The sequence below is a fragment of the Ranitomeya variabilis genome, chromosome 4, assembly GCF_051348905.1.
Source record: "Ranitomeya variabilis isolate aRanVar5 chromosome 4, aRanVar5.hap1, whole genome shotgun sequence".
NCBI classification, from domain to species: domain Eukaryota; kingdom Metazoa; phylum Chordata; class Amphibia; order Anura; family Dendrobatidae; genus Ranitomeya; species Ranitomeya variabilis.
The window spans coordinates 572247170-572263374 of NC_135235.1; the positions used below are offsets into that span (position 1 = coordinate 572247170).

Below are 16205 nucleotides of genomic sequence, written 5' to 3' on the forward strand. Positions count from 1 at the left end.
AAATTTCTTTGATATTACCTGCGTTTATTTGTGAAAAAAATGGAAATTTGGCGAAAATTTTAAAAATTTCGCAATTTTCCAACTTTGAATTTTTATGCCCTTAAATCACAGAGATATGTCACACAAAATACTTAATAAGTAACATTTCCCACATGTCTACTTTACATCAGCACAATTTTGGAAACAAATTTTTTTTTGTTAGGGAGTTATAAGGGTTAAAAGTTGACCAGCAATTTCTCATTTTTACAACAAAATTTACAAAACCATTTTTTTTAGGGACCACCTCACATTTGAAGTCACATTTAGGGGTCTATATAGCAAAAAATACCCAAAAGCAGGCTCGGACTGGAGCACCGGGACACCGGAGAATCCTCCGGTGGGCCCCACCCCCAGCCTCCTTCATTTGTCCCTGCCCTGCATGCGGTGCACAGTTTATTTATTCTATAGCAGGCGGCCCGGCGCACAGGCTGTACGGAAGAATGTGAAGTGCTGTGCAAGCAGCCGCGCGGCAGCTGCTCGCTCCTTCACATGAAATGATCATCTCGCACTGCTGCCGACGGCGACGCCGAGTCTGTGCTCTTGATAAGAGCGGCCCGTGCGCAGCGTGGTGCGAGTGCCGACCTCACTGACTTCAGCCAGCACACAGCACAGTCCGAGGAAACAGCTGACTGACTGTGTGACTCAGAGTCAGAGAAGACGGGGACGGACGCACGCACTGCACTGAGTCTGCAGCACGGGTCATCATCACCGAGCTGTTTCTTGTTACTTTGCCCGCCCTCGACTCCGCCTCTTCATCATTAAAACTCTGTGGACTGACTCTGGAGTCTGGACTAAGGGTGTTCTAATGCTGATTGGCTGACAGATGCAGGCAAGAGCAGCCAATCAGCATTACTTTTCTTTGTGTGCCCCCACAATCACACAGGTCACAGCACACCTCAATGAGCTGTGCTGTGATTGGTCGTCTGTCCTCCTGCCCAAGCAGCACAGGCACACAGGCGCGCACTGTCTGCACTACTACGATCGGAGGCTGCCTGGAGCTGAGGGACGTCACATTTTTGTTGATGATTGCAGCCAGTCAGTAAGGTGTAAGTAAAATATGCCTGCAGCATAGTTCGAGACACTGAGACAGTTATGGGAGGCCCCCCTGCAATCTGAAGGTGACACAAGGTGGGGCCCCATAGAAAATTTCTAATTTCCTGTGGTCCCCCTTCCCCACTGTCTCCTAATTTACTGTAGGGCCCGGTCACCTCTCCCACCATTTCACCTCTGGGGAAGGGCCCCAAAGGGGCACACAGGGGGCCCTCCAGAAATTAGGTGACACAGTGGGGAAGGGGTCCTCAGGAAATCAGGTGACGTGACACAGTGAGGAAGGCAATATACTACGTGGCTCTGTGCTGTATACTACATCACTGGGCAATATACTATGTCACTGGGCAATATACTACGTGACTGGGCAATATACTACGTGACTGGGCAATATACTACGTGACTGAGCAATATACTACGTGACTGGGCAATATACTACGTGACTGGGCAATATACTACGTGACTGGGCAATATACTACGTGACTGGGCAATATACTACGTCACTGGGCAATATACTACGTGACTGAGCAATATACTACGTGACTGGGCAATATACTACGTGACTGGGCAATATACTACGTGGCTGGGCAATATACTACGTGACTGGGCAATATACTACGTGGCTGGGCAATATACTACGTGACTGGGCAATATACTACGTGACTGGGCAATATACTACGTGACTGGGCAATATACTACATGGCTGGGCAATATACTACGTGGCTGGGCAATACTACGTGACTGGGCAATATACTACTTGGCTCTGTGCTGTATACTACGTTGCTGTGCAATATACTATGTGGTTGGGCAATATACTACGTAGCTGGGCAATATACTATGTGACTGGCCAATATACTACGTGACTGGGCAATATACTACGTGACTGGGCAATATACTACGTGGCTGGGCAATATACTACGTGACTGGGCAATATACTACGTGGCTGGGCAATATACTACGTGACTGGGCAATATACTACGTGACTGGGCAATATACTACGTGACTGGGCAATATACTACGTGGCTGGGCAATATACTACGTGGCTGGGCAATATACTACGTGGCTGGGCAATATACTACGTGACTGGGCAATATACTACGTGACTGGGCAATATACTACGTGGCTGGGCAATATACTACGTGGCTGGGCAATATACTACGTGGCTGGGCAATACACTACGTGGCTGGGCAATATACTACGTGGCTGGGCAATATACTACGTGGCTGGGCAATACACTACGTGGCTGGGAAATACACTACGTGGCTGGGCAATATACTACGTGGCTGGGCAATATACTACGTGGCTGGGCAATATACTACGTGGCTGGGCAATATACTACGTGACTGGGCAATATACTACGTGGCTGGGCAATATACTACGTGACTGGGCAATATACTACGTGACTGGGCAATATACTACGTGACTGGGCAATATACTACGTGGCTGGGCAATATACTACGTGGCTGGGCAATATACTACGTGACTGGGCAATATACTACGTGACTGGGCAATATACTACGTGGCTGGGCAATATACTACGTGACTGGGCAATATACTACGTGGCTGGGCAATATACTACGTGGCTGGGCAATACACTACGTGGCTGGGCAATATACTACGTGGCTGGGCAATACACTACGTCGCTGGACAATACACTACGTGGCTGGGAAATACACTACGTGGCTGGGCAATATACTACGTGACTGGGCAATATACTACATGACTGGGCAATATACTACGTGACTGGGCAATATACTACGTGGCTGGGCAATATACTACGTGACTGGGCAATATACTACGTGGCTGGGCAATATACTACGTGACTGGGCAATATACTACGTGACTGGGCAATATACTACGTGACTGGGCAATATACTACTTGGCTGGGCAATATACTACGTGACTGGGCAATATACTACGTGACTGGGCAATATACTACGTGGCTGGGCAATATACTACGTGACTGGGCAATATACTACGTGGCTGGGCAATATACTACGTCGCTGGACAATATACTACGTGGCTGGGCAATATACTACGTGGCTGAGCAATATACTACGTGACTGGGCAATATACTACATGGGCTGGGCAATATACTACGTGACTGGGCAATATACTACGTGGCTGGGCAATATACTACGTCGCTGGACAATATACTACGTGGCTGGGCAATATACTACGTCGCTGGGCAATATACTACGTGGCTGGGCAATATACTACGTGACTGGGCAATATACTACGTGACTGGGCAATATACTACGTGACTGGACAATATACTACGTGGCTGGGCAATATACTACGTGACTGGGCAATATACTACGTGGACATGCATATTCTAGAATACCTGATGCGTTAGAATCGGGCCACCATCTAGTAGTACTAATAAAACATTATCTAGCCCTGCAAAAAATAAGCTATCACACAGCTCCATCATCCGAAAAATAAAAACGTAACTGGTCTCATAAGGTGACACAAAATCTTTTTTTTTTCTCAATGTTCTCTGTTTTGTTTTTCACTACTCAAATAATAATAAAAATGGACGTTTGGTATTGCCGTCATCATACTGATGAGCCGAGTGATATTGCAAGGTCATTTTTATCACAAAATGCTCAATTAAAAACAAAAAATCCTTCTTTTTTTTCACAATTTCACTGAACTTGGAACATGTTTCCGTTTTTCAAGTACACTATGTGTAAAAATTAATGGTGTCATTCAAAAGTCCAACTCGCCCTGCAGAAAACAAGCCCTCACATGTCTAATATCAGACCTGGGCAAAGTGCGGCCCGCGGGCCACATCTGGCCCTCTGGCTGTCTCAGTCCGTTCCATGGACCAAGACAGTCGTGGGGCTGGAAATCAGAGGTCCATGGGCCACACAGTGCCCGCCCGCTCGCTGTCTCTCCATCTGTGGCTCTGCGCTGCGCCGCTGACTCCTTTGGTGGAGGAGGGGCCTCCTGCCAATTCCTCCACCAATCAGCGTGTGAAACAGCTGATGCGATGACGTCACTTCATTGTGTCAGCTGTGTTCCCCGAAGAGTCAGCGCACTGGAGGCAGGGAGAGAAGCAGAGCGCCAGGGAATGGGACCGAGGTGAGCATGTTGTGTTCATTTTTTTTTCTCATGTGTATGGGCTATTTGGGTGGGCATGGGGAGGCTATGGGGGTGTGACATGGTGCTGCATAAGGGGGTGACATGCTGCACATGGTGCTGCCTTTGGAGGCGACATGCTGCACATGGGGAGGTTATGGGGGTGACATGCTGCACATGGGGAGGTTATGGGGGCGACATGCTGCACATGGGGAGGCTATGGGGGCGACATTCAGTGTATATGGGGAGGCTATGGGAGGCTCATATGATATACGGAAGGGTTTGCGCTCAGGTTCAAATGATATATAGGGGGATGTCAACATACTTAATTCTGCTCAATATTAGGTGATACAATTAATATTAATAAAATGATCAATAGTATAATAATTATAATATATTGATATTACAGTTGAGCAGAATTAATTTTGGCCTATTGGTTCGGCCCTCCGCAGCAGCCACGGTCTCATGTGGCCCCTTGGGAAAATTAATTGCCCACGCCTGGTCTATATGAACATAAAAATAAAAATGATGGCTCTTGGAAAAAAAAGGAAGCACAAAACTAGAGCTCAAAGCTGGAAAATTTTCCCATCGCGAAAGGGTTAACAAAATTAATAAAGGGGATAGGGGAACTACAATACCCAGAGATATTAGCAAAATTAGGATTATTTAGTCTAGAAAAAAGACGACTGAGGGGCGATCTATAAACCATGTTTAAGTATGTAAGGGGAAAATACAAATATCTCTCCGAGGATCTGTTTAATACCAAGGAAGGTGACGGTCACAAGGGGGCATTCTCTGCGTCTGGAGGAGAAAAAGTTTTTCCACCAACATAGAGGAGGATGAAGAATGGCCCCACTATCTTTGTATGGGGAGGTATATGAGATGGTACAACAAAGATAGTGGGGCCATTCTTCATCAATGGAAACCTAAATGCCACTGGATATCTGAAATTGCTACGTGATATGTTGCCCTCAATATGCACTTTAGATGGCACGTTCCCTGAGTTTTTCCAGCAAGATGTTGCACCACCACATTATGGGTGTCAGGTCCGAGCATTCCTACATGAACAGTGTCCTGGAAAGTGGATTGGTTGTCATGGGCCAGTTGAATGGCCACCAAGGACTCCAGACCTGGCTGATCCCCTTAGACTTTTATCTTTGGGGTCATCTAAAGGCAATTGTCTATGCTGTGAAGATACGAGATGGGCAGCATCTGAAACAACGGATACTGGAAGCCTGTGCTAGCATTTCCTCTGCGGTGTTGCTATCAGTGTGTCAAGAGTGGGAGAAAAGTTTTTCCCCTCCCATATACTAATGTGCCACGAACAGGAAGTTGATATCACCAACCATTCCCATTTTATTTAGGTGTATCCATATAAATGGCCCGCCCTGTATAGGAAGCCTAATGTCATTATGTCAGGAGCTTGACCTGTATTTTGCTTTCTGCTCACTTCTATCTTTTTTTTACCATAGTGAGCCGACACCAAACAATCTAATGGGTGAGTTCAATTTTGAGATCTCAGCCTCGGAATTGTGAGTAGTGCCCCTGTTTCCATTATTAATAATGATCATTCATGTTTTTATAGATGGGATGTCATTGTTTTCTTGATATTCACATTTAGGAACAGGGTTCTCTACATCTTCAATCATGTGAGGTTTAGGGTTCATTCACACGGCCATCAATTCTGTCATACAAAAGAATTGGTCCAACTCAAACTCTCCCCGCTCTGTCGCAGAGTTTAACTGTAATGGCGCGCTGTGCACACCGATAGTTAAATGTAGTGTAGCTCCAGGTGGGCTCATCAGAGCACGGGGCCCAGGCCAACAGCACACCCTGACCCCTATCCTTAGTTATACTACTGCATGCACCTATAGACTTGTATGGGTACGTGTCATCCGAATATCAGATGCACTTGCACCTTGCTGCCATAATTGCACATCTGCACTATCCCATAGTAGAACACTGGGCCTAGTGCTATCCAATACAACATCACATAACTCTTGGCCATGTCATACGCTCGTGTGAGCGAACCCATAAAATATAGTTCCTGGTCTGTGCGGTGAGCTGCTTATTAGGCCTCATCTGCACTGACATGTTTTCGTCAGTAATTTGAAGAATAAATGTGAGTCTCTCTATTATATTCTGTCTGGGTTCAGCTCTGAGTTTTGTCTTACAAATCCCAGTGCTGAATGGTGAACAAAATAAGAAAGTGTGAATGAGGCCTAACTCTGCATTAGTCTTGTGTCCTGCTCTGTCTTCTTTATTTCCATATCCGTACTGGAGCCAGTGCTGTAAAATGACATTCCATTCTACAGTGTTGGGTTCTATACTGGTAATTGAAATCAAGGAGAGTTATAAGCCTGGAGTCTGGTGGGCTGTGTGTATATATATATATATATATATATATATATATATATATATATATATATATATATATATATATATATATATATACTGTATACACACACACACAGAATACGCAGTGGAATATGGCCAGTGGGATGTAGAGGACCTCCTGTGCTGTGGAGTATATAGAGGATGTGTCCTGTGCTGTGCAGTATATAGAGGATGTGTCCTGTGCTGTGCAGTATATAGAGGATGTGTCCTGTGCTGTGGAGTATATAGAGGATGTGTCCTGTGCTGTGCAGTATATAGAGGATGTGTCCTGTGCTGTGCAGTATATAGAGGATGTGTCCTGTGCTGTGGAGTATATAGAGGATGTGTCCTGTGCTGTGCAGTATATAGAGGATGTGTCCTGTGCTGTGGAGTATATAGAGGATGTGTCCTGTGCTGTGCAGTATATAGAGGATGTGTCCTGTGCTGTGCAGTATATAGAGGATGTGTCCTGTGCTGTGCAGTATATAGAGGATGTGTCCTGTGCTGTGGAGTATATAGAGGATGTGTCCTGTGCTGTGCAGTATATAGAGGATGTGTCCTGTGCTGTGGAGTATATAGAGATTGTGTCCTGTGCTGTGCAGTATATAGAGGATGTGTCCTGTGCTGTGCAGTATATAGAGGATGTGTCCTGTGCTGTGCAGTATATAGAGGATGTGTCCTGTGCTGTGGAGTATATAGAGGATGTGTCCTGTGCTGTGCAGTATATAGAGGATGTGTCCCGTGTGGTGTAGTGTATAGAGGTTAATAAACACTACGTTTGATATTACATCATTTTGCAACATAATTGGTATTATTTCTATATAACTGCAAGGTGGGCCCCAAGAATGATTTTTCTCTGGTGGGCCCAAGGTACTCCAGTCCGACGCTGCCCAAAAGTGACACCATTCTAAAAACTGCACCCCTCAAGCTGATCAAAACCACATCCAAGAAGTTTATTAACCCTTCTGGTGCTTCATGAGAGCTAAAGCAATGTTGAAGGAAAAAATGAAAATTTAACTTTTTAGTCATGAAAACAATCTTTTAGCAACAATTTTTTTATTTTCCCAAAGGTAACAGGAGAAATTGGACTGCAAAAGTTGTTGTCCAATTTGTCCTGAGTACGCTGATACCCCATATGTGGGGGGGTACCACTGTTTGGGCGCATGGCAGGGCTCAGAAGGGAAGGAGCGCCATTTGACTTCTTCAAGCTAAAATTAGCTGGAATTGAGATCGGACGCCATGTCGCGTTTGGTGAGCCCCTGATGTGCCTAAACAGTGGAAACCCCCCACAAGTGACCCCATTTTGGAAACTAGACCCCCTAAGGAACTTATCTAGATGTGTGGTGAGCACTTTTATCCCCCAAGTGCTTCACAGAAGTTTATACCGCCCGTACGTGAATATAAAAAAACGTATTTTTTCCACAAACATGATGGTTTAGTCCCCAGTTTTTAATTTTCACAAGGGTAACTGAAGAAATTGGACCACAAAAGTTGTAGTCCAATTTGTCCTGAGTACGCCAATACCCCATATGTGGGGCGGAACCACTGTTTGGGTGCATGGCAGGGCTCAGAAGGGAAGGAGCGCCATAAGACTTTCTCAAGCTAAAATTATCTGGAATTGAGATTGGACGCCATGTCGCGTTTGGTGAGCCCCTGATGTGCCTAAACAGTGGAAACCCCTCACAAGTGACCCCATTTTGGAAACTAGACCCCCTAAGGAACTTATCTAGATGTGTGGTGAGCACTTTTATCCCCCAAGTGCTTCACCGAAGTTTAGACCGCCCGTGCGTGAAAATAAAAAATCCTATTTTTTCCACAAACATGATGGTTTAGTCCCCAATTTTTAATTTTCACAAGGGTAACTGAAGAAATTGGACCACAAAAGTTGTAGTCCAATTTGTCCTGAGTACGCCAATACCCCATCTGTGGGGGGGGGAACCACTGTTTAGGCGCATGGCAGGGCTCAGAAGGGAAGGAGCGCCATAAGACTTTTTCAAGCTAAAATTAGCTGGAATTGAGATTGGACGCCATGTCGCGTTTGGTGAGCCCCTGATGTGCCTAAACAGTGGAAACCCCCCACAAGTGACCCCATTTTGGAAACTAGACCCCCTAAGGAACTTATCTAGATGTGTGGTGAGCACTTTTATCCCCCAAGTGCTTCACCGAAGTTTATACCGCCCGTGGTGAAAATAAAAAATCCTATTTTTTGCCCACAAAAATGATCTTTTAGTCCCCAATTTTTTAATTTCCCAAGGGTAACAGGAGAAATTGGACCACAAAAGTTGTTGTCCAATTTGCCTTGAGTACGCTGGTACCCCACATGTGGGAGAAAACTACTGTTTGGGCACACGTCAGGGCTCGGAAGGGAAGTAGTGACGTTTTGGAACGCAGGCTTTGATGGAATCTTCTGCGGCCGTCACGTTCCATTTGACGAGCCCCTGATGTGCCTAAACAGTGGAAATCCCCCACAGGTGACCCCAATTTGGAAACTAGACCCCCTAAGGAACTTGTCTAGATGTGTGGTGAGAACTTTGAACCCCCAAGTGTTTCACTAAAGTTTATAACGCCCGGGCGTGAAAATAAAAAATCCTATTTTTTGCCCACAAAAATGATCTTTTAGTCCCCAATTTTTTAATTTCCCAAGGGTAACAGGAGAAATTGGACCACAAAAGTTGTTGTCCAATTTGCCCTGAGTACGCTGGTACCCCACATGTGGGAGAAAACTACTGTTTGGGCACACGTCAGGGCTCGGAAGGGAAGTAGTGACGTTTTGGAACGCAGGCTTTGATGGAATCTTCTGTGGCCGTCACGTTCCATTTGACGAGCCCCTGATGTGCCTAAACAGTGGAAATCCCCCACAAGTGACCCCAATTTGGACACTAGACCCCCTAAGGAACTTGTCTAGATGTGTGGTGAGAACTTAGAACCCCCAAGTGTTTCACTAAAGTTTATAACGCCCGGGCATGAAAATAAAAAATCCTATTTTTTGCCACAAAAATGATCTTTTAGTCCCCAATTTTTTAATTTCCCAAGGGTAACAGGAGAAATTGGACCACAAAAGTTGTTGTCCAATTTGCCCTGAGTACGCTGGTACCCCACATGTGGGAAAAAACTGTTTGGGCACACGTTGGGGCTCGAAAGGGAAGTACTGACGTTTTTGAATGCAGACTTTGATGGAATCGTCTGCGGGCGTCATGTTCCATATGCAGAGCCCCTGATGTGCCTAAACAGGAAAAAACCCCACAAGTGACAACATTTTGGAAAGTAGACCCCCAGAGAACTTACCTAGATGTGCCAACTTTGGAATTATTCTATTTGCTGTAAAGTAAATTAGTAGTGCATGGAGGTGTGGTACAATTTAAAGCAATCCTTCATACACAGGCCAGGTTTGTCGGGGCAGGTGTCGCATTGATAGATGGTGTCCCTTCGAATTCCTCTTTTGTAGCACACTCGGCACCTTTTTTGCAGCTTACCTTTTTTTTCAGTTGGCGGGACCACCCCAGGAAAATGCTGGCCTGGTATGACACGTGCACCTTCAGTTCCAGAAGTACTGGAGCCCGCTCCTTCCCTCGTGCCAAACATCAGGGCCTTAACCACTACCTCCTGGAAATGAAGGTACGACGTATCGGTGTTGCGTGCACATCGTGACAGCAGGAAAGCGTTGAGCATTGCCATTTGTACGATGTGCACGGACAGCTTTTTGTACCACACCCTGGCCTTTCTCAAAGCACTGTATGGTTGGAGGAGTTGATCGGAGAAATCAACGCCCCCCATGTTTTTGTTGTACCCCAGTACACAGTCCGGTTTGCAGACCTGTGCAGAGGTACCCCGTACAGTGCTGAGGGCGCTGCCATCACCGTGTATGGTGGTCAACAGAAGGACATCCCTTTTGTCCTTGTACTTGACAACCAGCAGGTGGTCGCTACATTGGGCTTTGCTCTCGCCTTTTCTGAGAATCTGCCCAAGTAGCGTCTTCGGGAGGCCTCTCTGATTTTTGCGGACAGTATCGCAGGCTGCGGTACCTCGCGCAAAGAGAGATTTGTAGAGTGGGATGCTGGAATAAAAGTTATCGGTATAGAGGTGATAACCTTTATCCAGCAGTGGGTGCACCAAATCCCACACAATTTTCCCACTCACTCCCAGGATAGAAGGACACTCAGGCGGTTCAATCCTGCTGTCCTTCCCTTCGTAGACTCTAAAGCTGTGGGTGTACCCTGAGGTACTCTCACACAGCTTGTAGAGTTTGATTCCGTACCTGGCCCTCTTGCTGGGCAGGTATTGACGGAATCTAAGCCGCCCCTTAAAATGAATTAAGGACTCATCCACGCAGATGTCCCTTTGAGGCACGTACACTTCTGCAAACTTTTTGTTGAAGTGTTCGATGACCGGCCGAACTTTGAACAGACGGTCAAAGTTGGGGTCATCTCGTGCGGGACACCGCGCATTATCGTTGTAATGCAGGAACTTATGGATGGCCTCAAAACGCGTCCGGGTCATGACCATTCGGTATACTGGAGTGTTATATAAAATATCCACACTCCAATATTGCCGAAGTTCAGGCTTCTTCAGGATCCCCATGTGGAGGACCAGGCCCCAAAACTGCATCATTTCAACTGCGTCTACAGGAGACCAGTTAGAATATGATGAACCCGAGTTTTGGTCCAAAAATTGCCGAGCATACAGATTAGTTTGCTCCACCATGAGGTTGACGAAAGCCTCAGAGAAAAAGACTTTGAAAAAGTCTAGTTCTGTGAGGCCGGTGGTGTCAAACTTGATTCCTGATTCTGCCACAAAATCAGGAATCAGTGGCTCGTAATTTTCGGATGGCGAGGTCCATATGGGATCCGCAGTGGGTGCGCTGGTTCGTCTTCAGCAATGGTGGGCGCTTCATCTTCACCTTCATCAACGATGGGCCTAGCCTCATCTTCTGTCCTGCGGCGTCTGCGTGGCGGTTCCGCAGGGCCGGAGGAGGAAGATGAGGAGTGGGAAGAGGATGAGGAAGAATCAGAAAAATAAAGAAAAGTGGGATCCTCTCCCTCGCTATCAGTGTCGGAGGCAAGGAAAGAATATGCCTCCTCCGCTGAATAGCGCTGTTGGGACGAACGGGACGAGCGGGACATTTTTTTTGTAAGTGTGGTGCTTGGGTGCACTTTATTGGTAACTGTGTAAGTGTGGGGGGATAGTGCTTGGTGCAAACTACTCTGAAAAGAAAAAGCTAAAGGAAAAAAAAATACCTGTGAAAGAAAAGTATAAAACAGCAGGCCCTAGCTCTGATAAGTGAACCGCGTCACTTATCAAAGTTTGGCAGCTGCTGGGTGTGTGAACGGGGATGTGAAAAAAAAAACGCAGGCACGAGAGCTCTGATAAATGAACCGCGTCACTTATCAAAGTTCAGTGGCTGCTGGGTGTGTGAACGGGGATGTGAAAAAAAAAACGCAGGCACGAGAGCTCTGATAAATGAACCGCGTCACTTATCAAAGTTCAGTGGCTGCTGGGTGTGTGAACGGGGATGTGAAAAAAAAAACGCAGGCACGAGAGCTCTGATAAATGAACCGCGTCACTTATCAAAGTTCAGTGGCTGCTGGGTGTGTGAACGGGGATGTGAAAAAAAAACGCAGGCACGAGAGCTCTGATAAATGAACCGCGTCACTTATCAAAGTTCAGTGGCTGCTGGGTGTGTGAACGGGGATGTGAAAAAAAAAACGCAGGCAGGAGAGCTCTGATAAATGAACCACGTCACTTATCAAAGTTCAGCGGCTGCTGGGTGCGTGCACAGGGATGTGAGAAAAAAAGAAAAAAAAGCACGGGTTAGACGCGGCGGGGTGAGCGCACGGAGATGTGGGGAAAAAAAAAAAAGAAAAGGAAAGCACGGGTTAGACGCGGCGGGGTGAGCGCACGGAGATGTGGGGAAAAAAAAAAGAGGAAAGCACGGGTTAGATGCGGCGGGGTGAGCACACGGAGATGTGAGGAAAAAAAAAAAAAAAAGGAAAGCACGGGTTAGACGCGGCGGGGTGAGCGCACGGAGATGTGGGGAAAAAAAAAAAAAGAAAGCACGGGTTAGACGCGGCGGGGTGAGCGCACGGAGATGTGAGGAAAAAAAAGAAAAGGAAAGCACGGGTTAGACGCGGCGGGGTGAGCGCACGGAGATGTGGGGGAAAAAAAAGTAAAGCACGGGTTAGATGCGGCGGGGTGAGCGCACGGAGATGTGGGGAAAAAAAAAGAAAAGGAAGGCAAGGGTCAGATGCGGAGGCTGGGTGAGCGCACGGGGATGTGTAAAAAAAAAAAAGAAAACGGCAGGCACGAGAGCTTTGATAAGTGAACCGCGTCACTTATCAAAGTTCGGCAGCTGCTGGGTGTGCGCACAGGTGTGATGAAAAAAAAAAAGGAAAACGGCAGGCACAAGCTCTGATAAGTGAACTGCGTCACTTATCAAAGTTTGGCGGCTGCGGGATGGGTGTACGGAATTGGGCAAAGGGAGCTGCTGAAAAAAAAGCGAGCACGAGTGTTGATCAGTGAACTGCGTCACCAATCAACGCTCGGCGGCTGCTAAAAGTGCGCACGGAGGCGACGCAAAGAGGGACGGAGGGGGTAAAAAAGAGGGGGGATGGGTGGATGGAGGGGGTGAAGTGAGACCGGGTAGGGGCTGTTAGCACTTACCTTTTGTAGTCTCTCTTCTTTCTTTGGTTTTCTTTCTTCTTTCTTTCGCTTTTTTTTGTATTGCAGGGGATTGTGGTGTTACAGGCTTCTGTAGCACCACAAGGCCCAGCAAGACAGGATCTGGCTGTGTGACCGCTCAGCAGGAGTCCCTCAGCTAGAGTGAGGACCCCTGCAGAGCGGTCACACAGGTCACCTGCAGGTGACAGACAGGTCACAGAGCGGTCACACCGCTGCTGTGAGCTGTCATTGGTGGGATCGAATGATAACATCGATCCCACCAATCCCTGCAGGGCTTGGTGACCATGGCAACTGCCTTGGATCCCTCCTATCCTAGGCAGGTCACTGCCAGGTCACCAGCAGGGCACACAGCGGTCACAACGTGACCGCCGCTGTGCCCTGTGATTGGCGCGATCGTCGATCGCATCGATCGCGCCAATCAGCACCTGCAGGCCCTGCTGGGCCTGCACTAATCACTGGCCTGTGATCGGTGCCATTGCAGCACCGATCCAGGCCGCTACAGCAGGGGACAGCAGGGAGCAGGGTGTACGGTACAGAAGGGCACAGCGGCGGTATTACCGCCGCTGTGCCCTGTGATTGGCGCGATCGCATTGATCGCGCCAATCAGCTCCTGCAGGCCCTGCTGGGCCTGCACTAGGCTCTGGCCTACGATCGGTGCTATTGCAGCACCGATCCAGGCCAGTACAGCAGGGCACAGCGGCGGTAATACCGCCGCTGTGCCCTGCGATTGGCGCGATCGATACGATCCGCGATCGCACCAACGGGGGGGTTTTGCCGGTGCCTGGCGTTGCCAGGCACCGGCCCTAGGATCGAGTACATCGGTACTCGATCCTAGCCTGCGACCTCATTGTTTCAGCCGCTCCGATTGGCTGAAACAATGAGGAACGCTGTGATTGGCTGTTCAGAATTGAATAGCCAATCACAGCGATCAAGAGGCCTGGGGGGCGGAGCTAGGCCCGGGGATGTCGGCGCCATCTTCATCCAGGTAAGATGGCACCGGCAATTTAATGCGATCACCGCGACTTAAGTTGCGATGTCGCATTAAACAGTATGACGTACTATCCCGTCGGTGGGAATTAAGGCCCACCCCACCTCGACGGGATAGTACGTCAGATGGGATTAAGGGGTTAATATTAGAGGCGGTAAATTGTCACAAAAACTTGCCCAGCTAGAATCTCGCTGGATCTGGACGTTAAATACCATACATCCAAATGGTCTTAATGAGCAGATTAGCTTTGTCCCTTTTCTCTAATGTGGAGGACTGTGTATATTGGGTCCATCTCTTGTGTATTGATTTTCTCAGTTCTTGTTTTTAATTTTTAACCTTTTAATGTTTATATTATAGGTTTCCGTTTAACCAATTCAAGTCACCGGTGTCTAACCATATATATATATTGGACTTTAATGTGAACGTCACAGTGCTCATATAGTGCTCCTTGGATCGTTTTTATCCTATCAACATCATCTTGAACATCACGAATATATATGCTGTTGGATACAGGAATCGGATATTGTGATATCTATATAGTGGATGGATGCAGAATTTATTAATTCATATGATTTGTAATATTGTCTGATTCCTGGTTGTGATAATGCTGATATATGTCTAAATATATTAATTATCCGCCTGGCACGCATGCGCTCTGTACCGTTCTGTGTCACTTGGCTCTCGGTGTGTCTGGGAGGTGTGGTGCCGTGACACGTGTTGTTGCGACCCCGCCCTCCGTTGAGGCTGACGCCGCTTGGCAGAGTCCGGGATTCAGTTGCGCATGCGTCAACATCAGTGCGGTGTGTATCCAAGTAATTGTTAGTGAACGATAGGTTTTGATTCCGCCCCCTGATGACGTAATAGTTGGATACGATAGTCCGGCCTCCATTTGTACGGAGGTATGATAGTGGTCTTCATACCATCAAATAGATTTAATATCATTGAGTGTTGAGCGGTGCACTTCGGCTTAATGATACGAATATAGACTGGACCACTATTTCTACTTTTGGGTGATTTTTCTTTGTCCACTATATTGGCGTGTACTTGATCACCATGGGAACTGACACTATTTCCGGGTGGCTTCTTATTGGTTCCGGTTGCCTTTTTATACTGTGCACTATCGATTCAGACATGCCCCCTGACGAAGGCTGTGCCGAAACGCGCGTCGGGGTGACGTGGAAGCTATTGGTGGGTCCCCTGATTGATATTTTGGCGGTTGTGTGTGATATAATAGGTAAGACCATGACTCCGATATTTTATACTATGTGATACTGGGAGTGATAGGTTATGTATCTCTATTATATGGATATGCCAACTAATGGAATATATTTACTTCATTGCACCGTCACTTTATCATAGAAAGGGACATAGAATTTGGATAATATTTGAGCCATGTGTATAGGCTCCTTATATTAATATCTGCATTATCACCATACTGTCCATGTCCCGTTTTTGCTGTTTAAATCAACACATATGTTTGGTGGGAGTACCCACTGTTTCACCTGTTTTATTGTATTTATGTAATAAAAATTGTTATATGTTCTCGATATATTCTGGCCTATAGATCGTTGTTTTCTTTGGTGTGTTGTTTGAGATTATATATATATATATATATATATATATATATATATATATCTCATTGAGACACATATACATATATATATATATATATATATATATATATATATACACTGTATTTATATTTAAATCAGCGCGAGATATGTGAAAAGCCGGCAATTCAATTGCCGTCTTTTCATTTCTCCTTCGCAAACCCGACATGATATGAGACATGGTTTCCATACATTAAACCATCTCATATCCCTTTTTTTTTTTTTTTTGCATATTCCACACTACTAATGTTAGTAGTGTGTATCTGCAAAATGTTGGCGCTGTAGCGTGTAAAATAAAGGGTTAAATGTCGGAAAAAATTGGCGTGGGCTCCCGCGCAATTTTCTCCACCAGAGTGGTAAAGCCAGTGACTGAGGGCAGATATTAA

At 46.5% G+C, this 16205-nt stretch overlaps 1 long non-coding RNA gene across 1 annotated transcript; it reads left to right on the plus strand.

Annotated features, from left to right (window-relative positions):
* The first annotated feature begins 978 nt into the window (after positions 1-978).
* On the plus strand, positions 979-15672 carry LOC143769174 (uncharacterized). Its single transcript, XR_013214246.1, has 3 exons — positions 979-1085; positions 5643-5668; positions 14567-15672. It is a non-coding gene; the product is annotated as an uncharacterized LOC143769174 (long non-coding RNA).
* The last annotated feature ends 533 nt before the right edge of the window (positions 15673-16205 follow it).